Here is a 14,436-nt window from a genome sequence, read left to right as displayed (position 1 = left end):
GACTGAGTGGTTACGATCACTCAGTAAAAGCTCCATGCAAAACGCCCAACACAAGGTAACCTCGGTGGATAGGTGGACATTATAATGGGGATCGGGGGATGGTAGTTTAAAATCTAACCTTGGGGCTCCTGGGTGGCTCAGTCCCGACTCTAGATTTCTGCTCAGGTCATGATCCCGGGGTCATGGGATTGAGCCCTGAGTCGGGCTCCTCGCTGAGCGTGGAGCCTGCTTAAGATATTCTCTTTCTCTCTCTCTCTCTCTCTCTCTCTCTCTGTTCCCCCTCCCCTGTGTGTGTGCACTCGAGAGCCCTCAAAAAAATTAAAAATCTAACCTTGCTTAGAATTAGGACATCAACCGCAAAGTAAGGATTCTCCCAGGTAGTGTATACTATGCTGTTCGATCCCATCCGGACATAGTCAATTTTTTAAAAACACATTCTCTGCGAACCTCAATACGGCACAAAATTACTTGTGAGATATCTAATGATTTGTGATAATGATTTGTAAGGTATCTAACGATTTGTGATAATAGAGAATGAGATGATACCAAGTTTGGGGATTCATTTGACCCCACATTTGAAATCAAAATGTCCCTTTTTAAAAAGGGAGGGCGGAACTGTGGTGTGGGCTGGAAAGGAACCTTCCTGGGTGGAGGAAGTTTGGGACACTTCCACCTGCACTGGGGCCTCTCACTGACCACATGAGTCCTAAACTGCCAAGCTACCGACTAATTTCTTTCACACTCCTAACTCATTCCTTTACGCACCCCTTTAGGAGGCAGAGGATAAAATCCTAATGGCTCTCAGCATATTTCCTCCTGGGTAAGCCCAAATGAGTCCCCTCTCTGGGGCTCCCACTGGGCTGCCTTGGAACTTCCCAGAGCGCTGGCTGAGAAAATCTCTCTTCAGTCCCTCCAAATCACCCTCGAACCTGCTACTCTGACGAGGCCGGTGCCATTATTTAGTGCGCGGCAGCGCTGGCTGTTGAGGGTCAATTATTCCATTGACCAGGCATTACAATAATTCCTGGTAATTAAAAGAGGTACTTAATGTGAATCTGGGTGCATATTGAAAGAAACATTAGTCCTTTTGTCGTCTTGGCAAGTCCATTGTTCTGAGCCAGGCCCAACCAATTAACATCTTTGCCAATCCCTGTCCGATGGAGCTTAAAAAGGGAGGGAAGGGTTGGGGGGAGGCAGTCAGATGCTAATTTAGATACAATTGTGTCCGGGCTGTTTGGGAGGGGGTGGGTGCTGGCTCTAAGGAAGCCACCAGGGTTTAATGAAGCAAACAGCTTGGGTCCCAGTGACCCTGCAGGGGTAATTTTAAAAAGACCCCTCTGTGTTCCTGTGCCAAATAGCAGAGGGCCATCACAAGAAGCCCTTCCTTTAAAAAAAAAAAAAAAAAAAATGAAGAGAGGGATAATCATCCCTCATGTTTAATCTGCTCATTAGACAAATCTCTCAGGCGGACTTAACATGAATTAGCACTTCTCTAAAAAGGTAAAATGTGACATACAGCAGACAGTTCAGATCATTTGAAAGGTCACCGTTCTTTATTATAAGCTCAGTTGTTGTTAATGTATTAATATTCCACGATACTGAGCAAAGACCACCACCTTCATTCAACCTTGCGAGCAAAACAGTTTGTTTTCCTAAGTAACTGGAAGGACAACAACAGGAACACATTCGTCAGGCCCCAATACAGATCTAAGCACAAGCTAAATACAGAAGACACATTTTGCTCCTGTTTTTCAAACACAGGAATTAAGAGGGGGGAAAAAAAAATCTGAGTCTGGTTAACACCATCTACTGCCTTCCACCTAACTCGGGCTAGGCTCCCACGGGTGGCTAGGAAAGTGATAGATATTTGGGCTTCAACTGGTTCTGCATAAATCTCAGAAGCCCAGGGCACGCTGTCCCGGGGGACCACCTGGCCTGGAGCACCACAGCCTGGACAAGGCGATTCAAGGGGCTACGGCCCCAGGAAGATTCATGACTGACCGGGTCTGGGAGGCAAACTTCCTGGAAAACAGGGGAATCTTTTGTCCACAAGCAAGACACCGCACTGACATAAACACCTCTCTGCACAAATCTCCCAGCCTTATCTAAGGGGGATAATTAGTCTTCTTTTCATATTTACTTAATCATTCCAGAGTTCTGTGAATGGCCCTGTGGTTACCTTAAGATGGTGTTTGCAATGAGACACGAAGACACAATTCTCTAGTCAGCCTAAACCTCCCAACAGGAAGCTTATACCCACTGAACGATTGTTTCATTTGGGAAGAAGAAAACAAGCCAGGCCTGGACCACTTTTGGAAGAAATATTTAGTGTTTCCTATCACAAGGGAAAGAGGAAGGCACATTGCAAGAGAGATCGATGCTAAAACAGAAACCTGCGCACCAATGTCCACAGCAGTATTGTTCCCAATGGCCAAAAAGTGGAAACAACAACACAAATGTTCATCCACGGATGAATTAAGAAACGCAATGGAGTATACCGTGGCGGGGTTTAAGACATGCTGCCTGGAAATATGGCACCCAGGCACATTAATTTTAAGCTGAAGGCGTTTGAGAAAATGGGGTCTCCTCCCTCCACTCGTGGACCCACTGCAAAGAATCCAGACAACAGACCTCGCTAAATGCCCCCCAGTTTCTTACACTTAGCTCGGACCCTGCGCCCTATCATAACTTTCCATGACTTTCCACTCTTCACCAAACCTGGTGTAGAACCATTCGGGTTTAACCATTTCTTTGGGCCTTTATGTCCTTATGACGGTTCCCATGTGACATAAAAGTTACATAAATACATGTGTATGCTTCTCTCCTGTTAATCTGTCAGCTTAATTAGCAGACTCGGGCAGGGGACCCTAGGAGGGTCAAGCAAGAGTTCTTCTTCTACGAAACATTCAGTGGAGTCATGTTATTCGACCTTAAAAAGGAAGGAAATCCTGACATGTGCCACAACATGGATGAGCCTTGGATACATCATGCTAAGTGCAATCAGCTAGACACAAAGGGCCAATATTGTATAATTCCACCTTACATATGAGGTGCCTCGTCTAGGCAAATTCTTAGGGAAAATATCATAGGAGCTGGGGACAAGAGAGAATGAGGAATTATTTCAGAGGTTTTGACTGGGATGATAAAAAAAAATTCTGGAAGTGGATCATGGTGATAGTTGTACAACATTATCAATGTACTGTATTGTACACTTAAAAATGGTTAAAATGATTAGAATACAAAATATGACATGGTTAGTCATAATTATATTTTTTATTAGCTGCATTATTCTGGGAACGCATGTCATTAAGCTTGTGAAACTATTACCTGGAATAATTTAATTATAACTCTAATAACACTGATGTTTACTCAGAATTTTCTTTTTATTTATTTATTTTTTTTTAATTTTTTTTTTCAACGTTTATTTATTTTTGGGACAGAGAGAGACAGAGCATGAACGGGGGAGGGGCAGAGAGAGAGGGAGACACAGAATCGGAAACAGGCTCCAGGCTCCGAGCCATCAGCCCAGAGCCCGACGCGGGGCCCGAACTCACGGACCGTGAGATGGTGACCTGGCTGAAGTCGGACGCTTAACCGACTGCGCCACCCAGGCGCCCCCAGAATTTTCTTTTTAATAAACTAAACAAATTATAAGAAATAAGTCAACAACTTCAAAGTGTATCTGCAAAGCTTTCATACTCAGCTAAAATGTGTCAGATTTATTTTTTTAATGTTTAGTTACCTATTTTTGAGAGAGAGAGAGAAAGCATCCCAAGTAGTCTCCAGCTGACAGCACAGAGCCTGATGCAGGGCTCAAACTCACAAACCATGAGATCACGGACCTGAGCTGAAATCAAGAGTTGGACGTTTAACTGACTGAGCCACCCAGGCGCCCCAAATGAATCAGATTTAAATACAGATATTACTGTATTAAATACAGATAAACAAATTACTGTATTAAATACAGATAAACAAACATCCTCAAAGTTCAAGGCAAGCCATGAACGAGATAGTTTTTAAAATAATCCTTAACACTGTTTGCTCCTCTTATCATCCAAATAATATTTTCTACTTTACGGACTTGTTATTTAAAAGTATCACACGCGGGGCGCCTGGGTGGCGCAGTCAGTTAAGCGTCCGACTTCAGCCAGGTCATGATCTCGTGGTCCGTGAGTTCGAGCCCCGCGTCGGGCTCTGGGCTGATAGCTCGGAGCCTGGAGCCTGTTTCCGATTCTGTGTCTCCCTCTCTCTCTGCCCCTCCCCCGTTCATGCTCTGTCTCTCTCTGTCCCAAAAATAAATAAAAACGTTGAAAAAAAAATTTTTTTTAAATAAAAAAAAAAAATAAAAGTATCACACGCAAAAAATCAAAACCGTTGGGTCAAGCGTCCCCAGTACGAAAGGGCCGGGAAACTAAAATGCCGTCCAAGCAAATGGAACCAGGATCACGACTGCCTGAAAGAGAGCCGTTCCTCTAAAGTCCTCTTCTTTGGAAGAAAGCAGCGGTTAGTTGGCATCTGAAATGTTTTCTCTCTTTGGAAACTGTTGCCTGAACAGTAAGTCATGTCAGCTTTGACTCCGTCCCCTTGAGACCTGAACCAAGTGAACCCTGAAGTCACCATTGAGCAACTGCTGCAGCCGTGGGGCGTCTGGAATTTGTTGAGGGCACTGAGCCTTAAAACAGAACAGCTGTTGTGGAATGCTGTTACAAGACACCTAGGGGGACTGGAGGCCTCAGGGACACCCTCGTCCGTTCTGAACAGGGAGGCCAGTCACCGCTTCGTTACTTCCTCGGGAGACAGGTTGCAAAGATGAAAAAGTGTCCAAGTGCGGGCCTGGACACGACAACCCGATGAGTGAAACTATGCGCAATGTAGTGAAACTAAGTCACTGTTACCACAGCCCAGCGTGCACAGAATACAGTTGCACAGGCTGCAAGCACGTCGTAATTGGTGACTTCCAGACATTACTGAAACTGTTCCACTAAAAGATCTGCTGGAACAGACATGGGAGCAAATACAGTGTTATCTCGGGAGGAAACCATCAGGCATTAAAGAGTTATCTCTAAATGAGATTTCTAAGCTTGATCTCAAGTCACAGTATTTATACAAGTTATTTTAATTACAAGAGTTTGACAAGCGAGGTACTAGACCACAGAGTTGATGTGTTATCACAGAACCTTCATCTGAATAAATCTGCCAAGGATATAGAATAGGTCTTAGGATAAAAGGTCTTAGAATAAAAAAAAAAAAAAAAAAGCAGTGCAGTAGGACTGTTTCACTCCTGGGAAGAACCTAGAAGACCTCAGCTTCTATATGAAGAGCCGGCTCTAGCATTCCATGCTTTGGTCCATCCCAGAACTCAGACAGAATCTCTACGGACTCCATATTCTACTGTGCTTGTTTAAGAGTGTAGTATGATGGGGCTGCCTGGGTGGCTCAGTTGGTTCAGTGTCCAACTCTTGATTTCGGCTCAGGGCACGATCCCAGGGTTTTGGGATCGAACCCCACATTGGGCTCCATGCTGAGCGTGGAGACTGCTTAGGATTCTCTCTCTCTCTCTCTCTCTCTCTCTCTCTCTCTCTCTCTCTCTCCCGCCCCCCACCCCAAACCCATGTGTCTGCCCCCTTCCTCAAATGAAATTAAAAAAAAAAAAAGAGCATAGTATGACGTACGATAGCTGAAAGCATGGGGGCCTAGACTTAGATTAGAAGTTAGGACCATACAAAGGGGGTGGGTGTATAAAGAAAGACTGTAATGGCAAAAAGAAAATTGGAAAAAAAAAAATCCCTGAGAGGCCTGCTAATCGATAAGGTCTCTGTCTTCAGAAAATGTCACTGGCTATTGCGCAGCTGAAAGACATCCACACATCCCCATCGTAGGTATCCCGAAGTGACTGTTGAACGCTTGAGTCAATAGGCCCTTCTACTGCACAGATAAAAAAAGCAAGAGAGAGAAATCTAAGACCTCCATCATGGAGAAACCCACTGAGGTGGCCAAGATTCCAAGTGATCGTAAATGGTCGTCAAACTGGGAGTTTGATTTTAGTTTACTTCCTCTTCAAAGTTATCATTTGTTGGGATGCAGCTGTATACCAGTTCTCTGAGTGTTTTCTACCCTGTTTTGATGGCTCGTCAACAAAACATGTTTATTAAGGGCACTGTGGGAGGAACAGACCAAGTTCTGAGGCCTCGTCAGGGAAGCGCACAGGACTGTCAGCTCACGGCAGAGAACCTGTCCTGAGGCTCTCGTTTTGTCATCTCAGTAATGAAGGAGAAGAAGCAAAAACCTGGGGAGGGAGTACTCCCAAAGGAACGAGAATGTGAAGAAAGGGCAGCTCTGGGGAGGCGAGGAGAAGAGGGCAGAGCATTTCATCAGGGAAGAGAAGCATTCATGAGAGTGCAGAAAGGACCCCAGTGGGGTGCCGGGGAATCCGCCAAGTGGGACAGGCTGCGGAGAGCCTAGATCTGGGTGGCGTTACCGGAATCCCCGCGGCTGAGTGACAGCGGGACTTTGGGCACGGTTGTCCGTTGTGTGCACCCTCCCGGGAGAGACTGAAGGCGGGAAGACCCGAAGCAATAAAGGATACGAAGGTGATGGTGGGGGGAGGGGAGGAGAGGCAAGGAGGTGTGGAGACTGATCAACTGTGAAGGGCAGATAGAGGAGGGGGCCCGTGAGATGATCAGAGGCTCGGGACACGGGCCGGAAGAAGAAAGACAGGAGCAGAGAAATTAGGGAAAATCTATTTGAAAGGGGGTGAGGGAGAGAGAAGATAAGGTTTAGACTTGCAAGGGTGAAGATCAGGACACAGCACGTCAGGCGGGCAGCTGGAAGGGACAGAGAGTGGAGGTGACCGGCCCCTTTTCAGAGACAGGTTTTCCTGAGGGGTGGCAGCGAAGAACAAAGACAAAAGGACCCAGACTTGGGAACCAGCCACGGGAGCGTTGAATGAGGTTTCCTTGGCCCCAGGCTTTCTTGCCACTTTTGTCATCCACGGTGCAGCAGCCGGGCAGGGCTATGCAGGCAGACGGGGAGAGGGGATGAGATGGAAGGGGCAGAAAGGGGACCCAGGGCAGCACCGTCTCACAGGAGCCTCTCAAGTGCCCTTCAGGGAAGCAGACGGCCAGAGGCTGACGCTTCGCGCCAGCAGGCAGAGGAGGACCAGGGTGGGCAACGGGCACAGGGTCTGGGGTCCCGCGGCAGCTGGTGACACCCCCCCCCCCAATTCGCCAGCAGAGGAGAGCGAAGCGACAGAAGGGAGACACAGCAGGCGGAGGTCAGCAGAGGGACGGCCGGACTTTTTACTCCGCTGTTCTCACTTTTCAAATGATAGGAGAGACCAAAGTATTAAAAGACGGGAGGCGAGGGAGACAGAGACACGGGAGCGACAGAGATGAGAGCGAGAGCGTGAACGGGGATGAAAGCAGAATCAAGGTCCACCAAGCAGTGATGGAAGACAGAATCAGAAAACAGGAAGAGAGGCTGAATCTGGAGAGGAAGAGAAAAGCTTGTCTGTTTAGAAACGAGCGCACAAGGGATCACACGAGGAAATCTTCCTTTAAAACCGTTTCTTTAAGTGCCTAAGGAGGTGGCCTGCCGAGAGACACGGTAGTTAAGACATCAAAACTGGGAGCACGAGAAGGCGGACGATTGGCAATAGCAGAAGGGGACCGAGGGCCCAGGGCTGGACTCAACGCACGTCTGCTTAGCTGTGCCCGTCTGTCCATATCCGTGCAGATGTCTAGTGCTCAATACTCAAGAAAACCCAGTGAAGGTATCTCACATCATTAAGATAATTTCTGTTCGGGTGCACGGGAAGAACTGCGTCTAACAGTTTGCTAGATGTTGAGGACCAAGCAAAGGAAGTCGCTGTCGTCTTGTAGTAATTTAGAGCCTCATGGGGAGTCGTCCAATTCTTTTTTTTTAAAGTTTTATTCATTTAAGTCATCTCCACACCCAACATGGGGCTCGAACTCAGAACTCCCAAGGTCAAGCGTATCATGTTCTTCTGACTGAGCCAGTCAGGTGCCCCGAGGAGGCCAATTCTGAAAGAGTAGGTCATGGATACGACACACAACGCGCCATAAAAGTGACCCACAATCACTGGGATGGTTGTGGAGAAATGAGGGTAAACAGGGAAACTATGCTTAACCACTGACATTTGAATCAAAACTTTAACCACGAGCAATTCGGCGAATCGAGAGGAGCATGCCACTTTAGCAGAGAAAAGGCGCGAGAGGCGAGAGGCGAGTGAAGCAGGCTGAAAAGTCCCCCAGGGGTCTGACTGGCCCAGGGCCTTGACTGTCACCTCACGGAGTCTGGGCACGACTCCGCGGGAAAATGGAAGGCACTTGAGGGTTTGAAGCTGGGGACACCTGCGGCTTCCGAAAGCTCTCCGGCCGCAGTGGCTCCCAACCAGGGGACCTTGGAAAAAGAGCAACTTCTGAACCGCACGCCCCGAGGTGCTGACTCATTAGGTCTGAGGTGGAGTTTGCACAACCGTGTTTTTTTTTTTTTTTTCAACATTTATTTATTTTTGGGACAGAGAGAGACAGAGCATGAACGGGGGAGGGGCAGAGAGAGAGGGAGACACAGAATCGGAAACAGGCTCCAGGCTCCGAGCCATCAGCCCAGAGCCCGACGCGGGGCTCGAACTCACGGACCGCGAGATCGTGACCTGGCTGAAGTCGGACGCTCAACCGACTGCGCCACCCAGGCGCCCCACAACCGTGTTTTTAAATGCTCCCCAGATGACTCCCATTCATTTATTTTGAAACTATCTGTTTACTTCCTATTATTTTAAGCCGAGAATTCGACAGGGACTAAACCAAAATTGCAGACTCACAAAGCTTCTTTGTGTGGGAAGACACATCGAAGACACACGCGCCTTATGTGTTAGACCGGAAGGTGGGCAGAGCTATGAGGAAGAATTGAGCACGGAAAGAACGACGAGGCAGGACACTAATTTCTGAGCAAGAGGGCTGTCGGCAAAGGGCCCGGCAAGACCTCCAGCCTTGAGGCCTGGGTGGTCGGACAAGACCGCTGTGGTTGACAAGAGCGTGTGAGGAGGGCCGTAACAGAGAACGGTCAGGAGTGGCCTTACGGACCACGACAAGGACTCAGTCTGAATGAGGCGGGAGGCCCCGGGAGGCTTCTGCGTAGACGCTGACGCGAGCCATTCAGGTTCTGAAAGGATCACTCAGGTGGCTGGGATGAGAACAGATTCTGAGGGCCCAGGATGGAAGCAGGCACGCCGGGCGGGTAGGGGTGGGGTTGGCGGGAAGCGATGGAGACCGGAGGCACCTTGCAGGGAGGGCTGAGATGAAGGGGAGGAAGGGGGAAGCGGCAGCCAGACTGGTGGTGAGGTCGGCGCTCCGGCAGAGGAGGAAAGTGGCGGGGCTGGTAGGAAGGGAAGAGGAGTCAGAAGGCGACGTCAGGGGTCGCAAGACACCGCCTTGCTGGAGAACCACTCGCGCCGAGGGTGACAGGGCAGGAGGGAGACGCTGAGTTCCTGGTGTGAGTTACCTGAAACCAAGCCAGGATTTACAGCAGGAAAAACAAGCTTCATTTTTGCTGTGCCCCCCCCCCCCCCCACCTTCGGTGCACGCACGCATATGCAAATGTGTGTGCGTATGTGTGTGTGTGTGTGTGTGTGCAAGGTGCATAAAGTTAGTCGATAATGTCGCAGGTTGATTTCGAGAGGCCTAGAGACCAGGAGACATTTAGGAGGAAAGGGCCAGTGGAAACGGCTGCGAATTCAATCCATAAGTGTGGGCCTGCGGCTCGGGAGGAGGTCCTCACTGCTCAAGGAGTGGGGGTCACTGTCCAAGAGCAGTGGGTGAAAGAGCAGCATGGGAACAAAAAGACGTGACGGAAGAAACTCAACAGCAGCGCCTGGGGCACCAACATTCCAGGGCAAAGGCAGGATGAGGAGCCTTTTTTTTTAATTTTGAGAGAGAGCGAGAGCAAACGCGTGCATGTACGCACCCGCGTGCCCACAGGGGAGGAGCAGACAAAGAGGGGGAGCGAGGCTCCCAGGCAGGCTCCGTGCTGTCAGCACAGAGCCTGATGTGGGGCTTGAACACGTCAACTGCGCGATCCCGACCTGAGCCCAAGTGGAGAGCTGGACGCTTAGCCGACGGAGCCACCCAGGTGCTCCAAGAGGACCTTTTTTAATTTTTTTTTTAAAATTTTATTTACTTTTGAGAGAGAGACAAAGTGTGAGCAGGGGAGGAGCAGAGAGAGAGAGAGGGAGATGCAGAATCTGAAACAGGCTCCAGCCTCTGAGCTGTCAGCACGGAGCCCGACGCGGGGCTCGAACTCACAAACCGTGAGATCATGACCTGAGCCGAAGTCAGACGCTCAACCGACTGAGCCACCCAGGCGCCCCTAAGAGGAGCTTTTTTTAAAGCATGATGCAAAATGCTTACAGAGAAACATGCACAGACACTTTGGAAAATCTTTTTTTTTTTTTTTATGCATACCACCTGGCTATGATGTAACAAAGTATTTCAAATAAATGGTTATGAATGATTACTTCACATACTCCTGATCCAAAATAGAAGTATCCAGATGCATGGGATTTATTCTTTGCCCGCCAGATATGGGGATTCCTGTGGACAGAAGCTGGACTCCCTATTTCAAAAACGCTGGTCATTCGAACAAATAACTCAATCTGCTTGTACCGAGTAATGTCCAATGTTCTCCAAAGCTTTGGGGAGGGGAGTAAAGATATTACTGAAACTTCACTGCCAGTAAAAAAAAAAAAAAAAAAAAAAAAGGCAGACTATTAGCATCTCGCTCCACACTCAGATGATGTCTTCTAGCTGTAACTGCATCCGCCTTTTGAAATGCAGAGAGGATAGTGGGAAAATCTCCCCTTCCTGTTCGGTGAACTTCTTCACTGTCCTTCTTTTGAATCCCAGGCTCTCGTTTCATTTGATTGCCAAGAATTTGTTGTTATCCTTTTCCATAAATACTAGTTACTTAAAACATGCCTAATCTACAGTCTGTTATATCTAAATTATTGTGAATTATCTTTACTTAGGAATCTTCCAACCTGGTAGATCAGCTGATATCTACGTGCTTGTACCTATGATATTCTCATTCACGTTGTCTTTATATGCATGTTTAAAAGGAGCTGTTCCCCTGAGTACCCAGTGATGAGCTATTATCAGCAGTTCAATGATCATTTACAAATAATCACCATATCCTGTTTGGAGATAGTTTCCCAGCTAATAGGCTACGGAGTGACTGTAGCTCAGCTAATAAGCTGTAGAGTGAAATCTAATCTCATTCTGAAACCTCAGCCCTCCATGCCAGTTTCTTTGCGATCAACGGCAATTTAAAGCATTCCTCCTTACTCCTCCCAGAAACTGACTTCTGAAACAACTCTGTTCCTGTTTCTAAGATCTGTGTAGGGAAGTAATGGAAAAAATGACTAAAAATTTAAATTTGTCCTGTTTAGTTGATTTAGTTTCTTCTAAGAACCACATTTTAAATTAGGTGTATATAATATACCTATGAATTTGTATTCATAGCTATGATAAATTTTTACATAAAATATGCATCTACTGAGTATAAAATTTAACTCCTTTAAAGGCATACACATGCATATAACACTTCTCAGCTCCAAGTACGATGGGATTTCTTTTCTTCTCTTTTGCACGTGCACAGAAGCTATTGGAGCTCCTCAGGAAAAATTCTCCAATCCCACAAAACTCCCAAGGCCCTTTCAGTTTGGTCCCTTTTCCCTTTTCCTCCTCGTCAGGCTAACTCTCAGCTTCCCTTACCCCAATTCTTACAAAATCCCCTGGCCCAACACCATCCTTGGGCCACTTCTGGTACCACCCAGGCTCCTAGAATCGTGCAAAAGGGTGTCTTCTCCCTTTTGGGAGGTTTGGGAGGTTTGGGAGGTTTGGTGTTTTCAGGAAAGCTCATCAGCCTCAGGGAGTTGCCCACTTCAGACAGTTCCTGTGCAACCCCAGAACTGTCTCCCTTACTCTGTCTCCCTTCGCCCCTCTGCCTCTCCTTCTTCACTACACCAACGGGACCCACTCACTGGGCCCACCTCCAAACACAAGGCTAACCGTCCTACCCATTTGACTCCAAATTCAGTCATGCCTTAGACACCGTCCTGTACGGAACAGGGAGTTAGCCATTCTTCTCCTCCAGATCCCAACTCCATGAAGACTCATTGGTTCTCTTGCTTCTTCTCCATCGACTCCCTCCTCTTAGCACCAGGGAGCAGCGAGCTGACCTTTAAATTTTTTTTTTTTTTCAACGTTTATTTATTTTTGGGACAGAGAGAGACAGAGCATGAACGGGGGAGGGGCAGAGAGAGAGGGAGACACAGAATCGGAAACAGGCTCCAGGCTCTGAGCCATCCGCCCAGAGCCCGACGCGGGGCTCGAACTCGCGGACCGCGAGATCACGAGATCCCGCGAGATCGCGAGATCGTGACCCAGGCTGAAGTCGGACGCTTAACCGACTGCGCCACCCAGGCGCCCCGAGCTGACCTTTTAAAAATGTACATCGGATCATGTAATTTTCCTGCTCAAAACTTTTCAAAGGCTTTCCATCCCAGCTAGAGTAAGATCCAAGTTTCTCATCGTGTGTTTGATAAAGGCCCCCTATGATCTGGCCGCTGCTCACCCCCTGCTCTCATTTCCCGCCACTCTCCCCGGTTCCCACTACAGCCAAACCGACCTCTGCTCTCTACACAGAACACAACAGTCTCCGCACCTTCTGCTCGGCTCCTTCTCTCCCACTTTGGGCACCAGGGGCCCCTGCTTCTCAGTCCAACCCTAGCCAAGATGGCGGCTCCCTTGAGATGCCCCTCTTAGCACCCTATCTGAAGGAAGCACACGGTCACTGGCAATTCTCTGCGTACGTGTGATAACGATTTTTCATCCTCTTCATATGTTATTCGCTGGTTTCTGTCTGACGTTACCAGAATGGGAGTTCCACGGGAACGGGCCCTTAGTCCTCATCCTGGTTGTATCTCCAGGTCCTACAAAGTACCCGGTATATCACAGGCAAAAATGAATTTGTGCTGAAAGGCTACATGGGGAGTTTTTGACCCAAAAATGCTCCCAAACCATTTCTGACAGGTCGGTACTATGAATTGAGAAGAGTCCTATAATAAGTGCCATTTACCAAGCAAATACCGGAGGGACGCCACCACTTTTATGTGTGAGCATGCAAAATCCTCAATAAACTGGGTTCTAAACCCTCCATCTGTGGGACACGCTCGGGAGGGTGGGTAAGCCGTGGCATGTCCCACAGCAAGGGGCAGCTTCCCAGGTGGGGCTGAGATGGTGGCCCCTCTTATCCAGGCTCGCGGCGGCACGGCGGTGGGCCACCCCAAGGTGCCCTGGCTCTCCGGAGCGTCAGCATCCGGATGAAGAGCTGAGGGAAAGATGCATCACGCTCTCCAGTGATATCCTGTCCCAGACCCATGCGAAGGCAATGTCTGATTAAGATGGCCACCCTCTTTGATGGCAACGGTCTCAAACCCGGGCCTATCTAACATTAACTCAGTACTCAATACTCAATACTCGGTGCTGGCATTTAATGCTTTCCTCCCTGGGGAGCGGTGGAAGAATACTTTCCACTAGGGGTCATTTAATGATCTGGCCCTCATGTTTATGCAAGAAACGGACGGCCAGCACACAAAACAACACCTCTGTGCTTCGCACCAAGGCGACCCGGCCTGCGACCCTGTGCGAATCACCTGCAGCACCGAATGCATCACTGCAGAGGAGAGGGGACACAGCTCGTGTTTTCAAGTTCGCTCCTTGGCTTTGCTCAGTCGACGGAGGGAGAGGAGCGGGTACTTCTCAAGCAGGGGGAGTCCATTTCCGGCCCCCAGCCTGTCCCACGGCACAAACTCTCTTCATCGTCGTGGACTCTCCACCGTGGAGCTCTGCTGAGTTGTCAAAATGTGTTCCAGGTTGTAAGTTGGCGAACGTGACTTAACCTGAGAGAAATGCCTTCAAACAAATTCTCATCACATCTGCCATGTCATTTTTTTTAAGCAATCCCTTCTGTTTCCACAGAACTGAAACACAGCTTTGTTTTTAAAGGCTAAATTTCATAGGACTTTCTTCAGCTCTATGGGATATTCACTTCTGGCAATAAAAGACTCCCACTGCGGGGGGGGGGGGGGGGGGGGGGGGGGGGGAGAAAGGGGCTCCCAAGTGTTTTAACATTTCTGCTCCACGGCTTATATTCAAAATCAGTCAGTCCCACAAGAGTCAGGGGAAAAAAAAAATATATTCTGCCAAGTGTCGATCCCCAAGCTGTACCTTCTACAAGAAGTCTGATAGGTAGAGCTAGAAATACACCATTTGTGAGGGTGGCCTACTGATCGTCATGACAAAAGTATAAATATGTATCGGGGAGAGGAAATATCTATATTCGTTCTTCCGGTACGTC

The 14,436-nt window shown here is 48.3% G+C and overlaps 1 protein-coding gene across 11 annotated transcripts in view; it reads right to left on the bottom strand.

Annotated features, from left to right (window-relative positions):
• LOC121012749 (phospholipid-transporting ATPase IB) overlaps positions 1 to 14,436 on the bottom strand; it is a 651,500-nt gene that overhangs the window by 140,963 nt on the left and 496,101 nt on the right. The window lies entirely within an intron of this gene.

This window comes from Herpailurus yagouaroundi, unplaced genomic scaffold (assembly GCF_014898765.1).
Source record: "Herpailurus yagouaroundi ecotype Mexico unplaced genomic scaffold, PumYag 197, whole genome shotgun sequence".
Classification (NCBI taxonomy): domain Eukaryota; kingdom Metazoa; phylum Chordata; class Mammalia; order Carnivora; family Felidae; genus Herpailurus; species Herpailurus yagouaroundi.
Note: the sequence above shows the minus strand (reverse complement) of the source record. Positions and strands in the feature narration are given on the sequence as shown.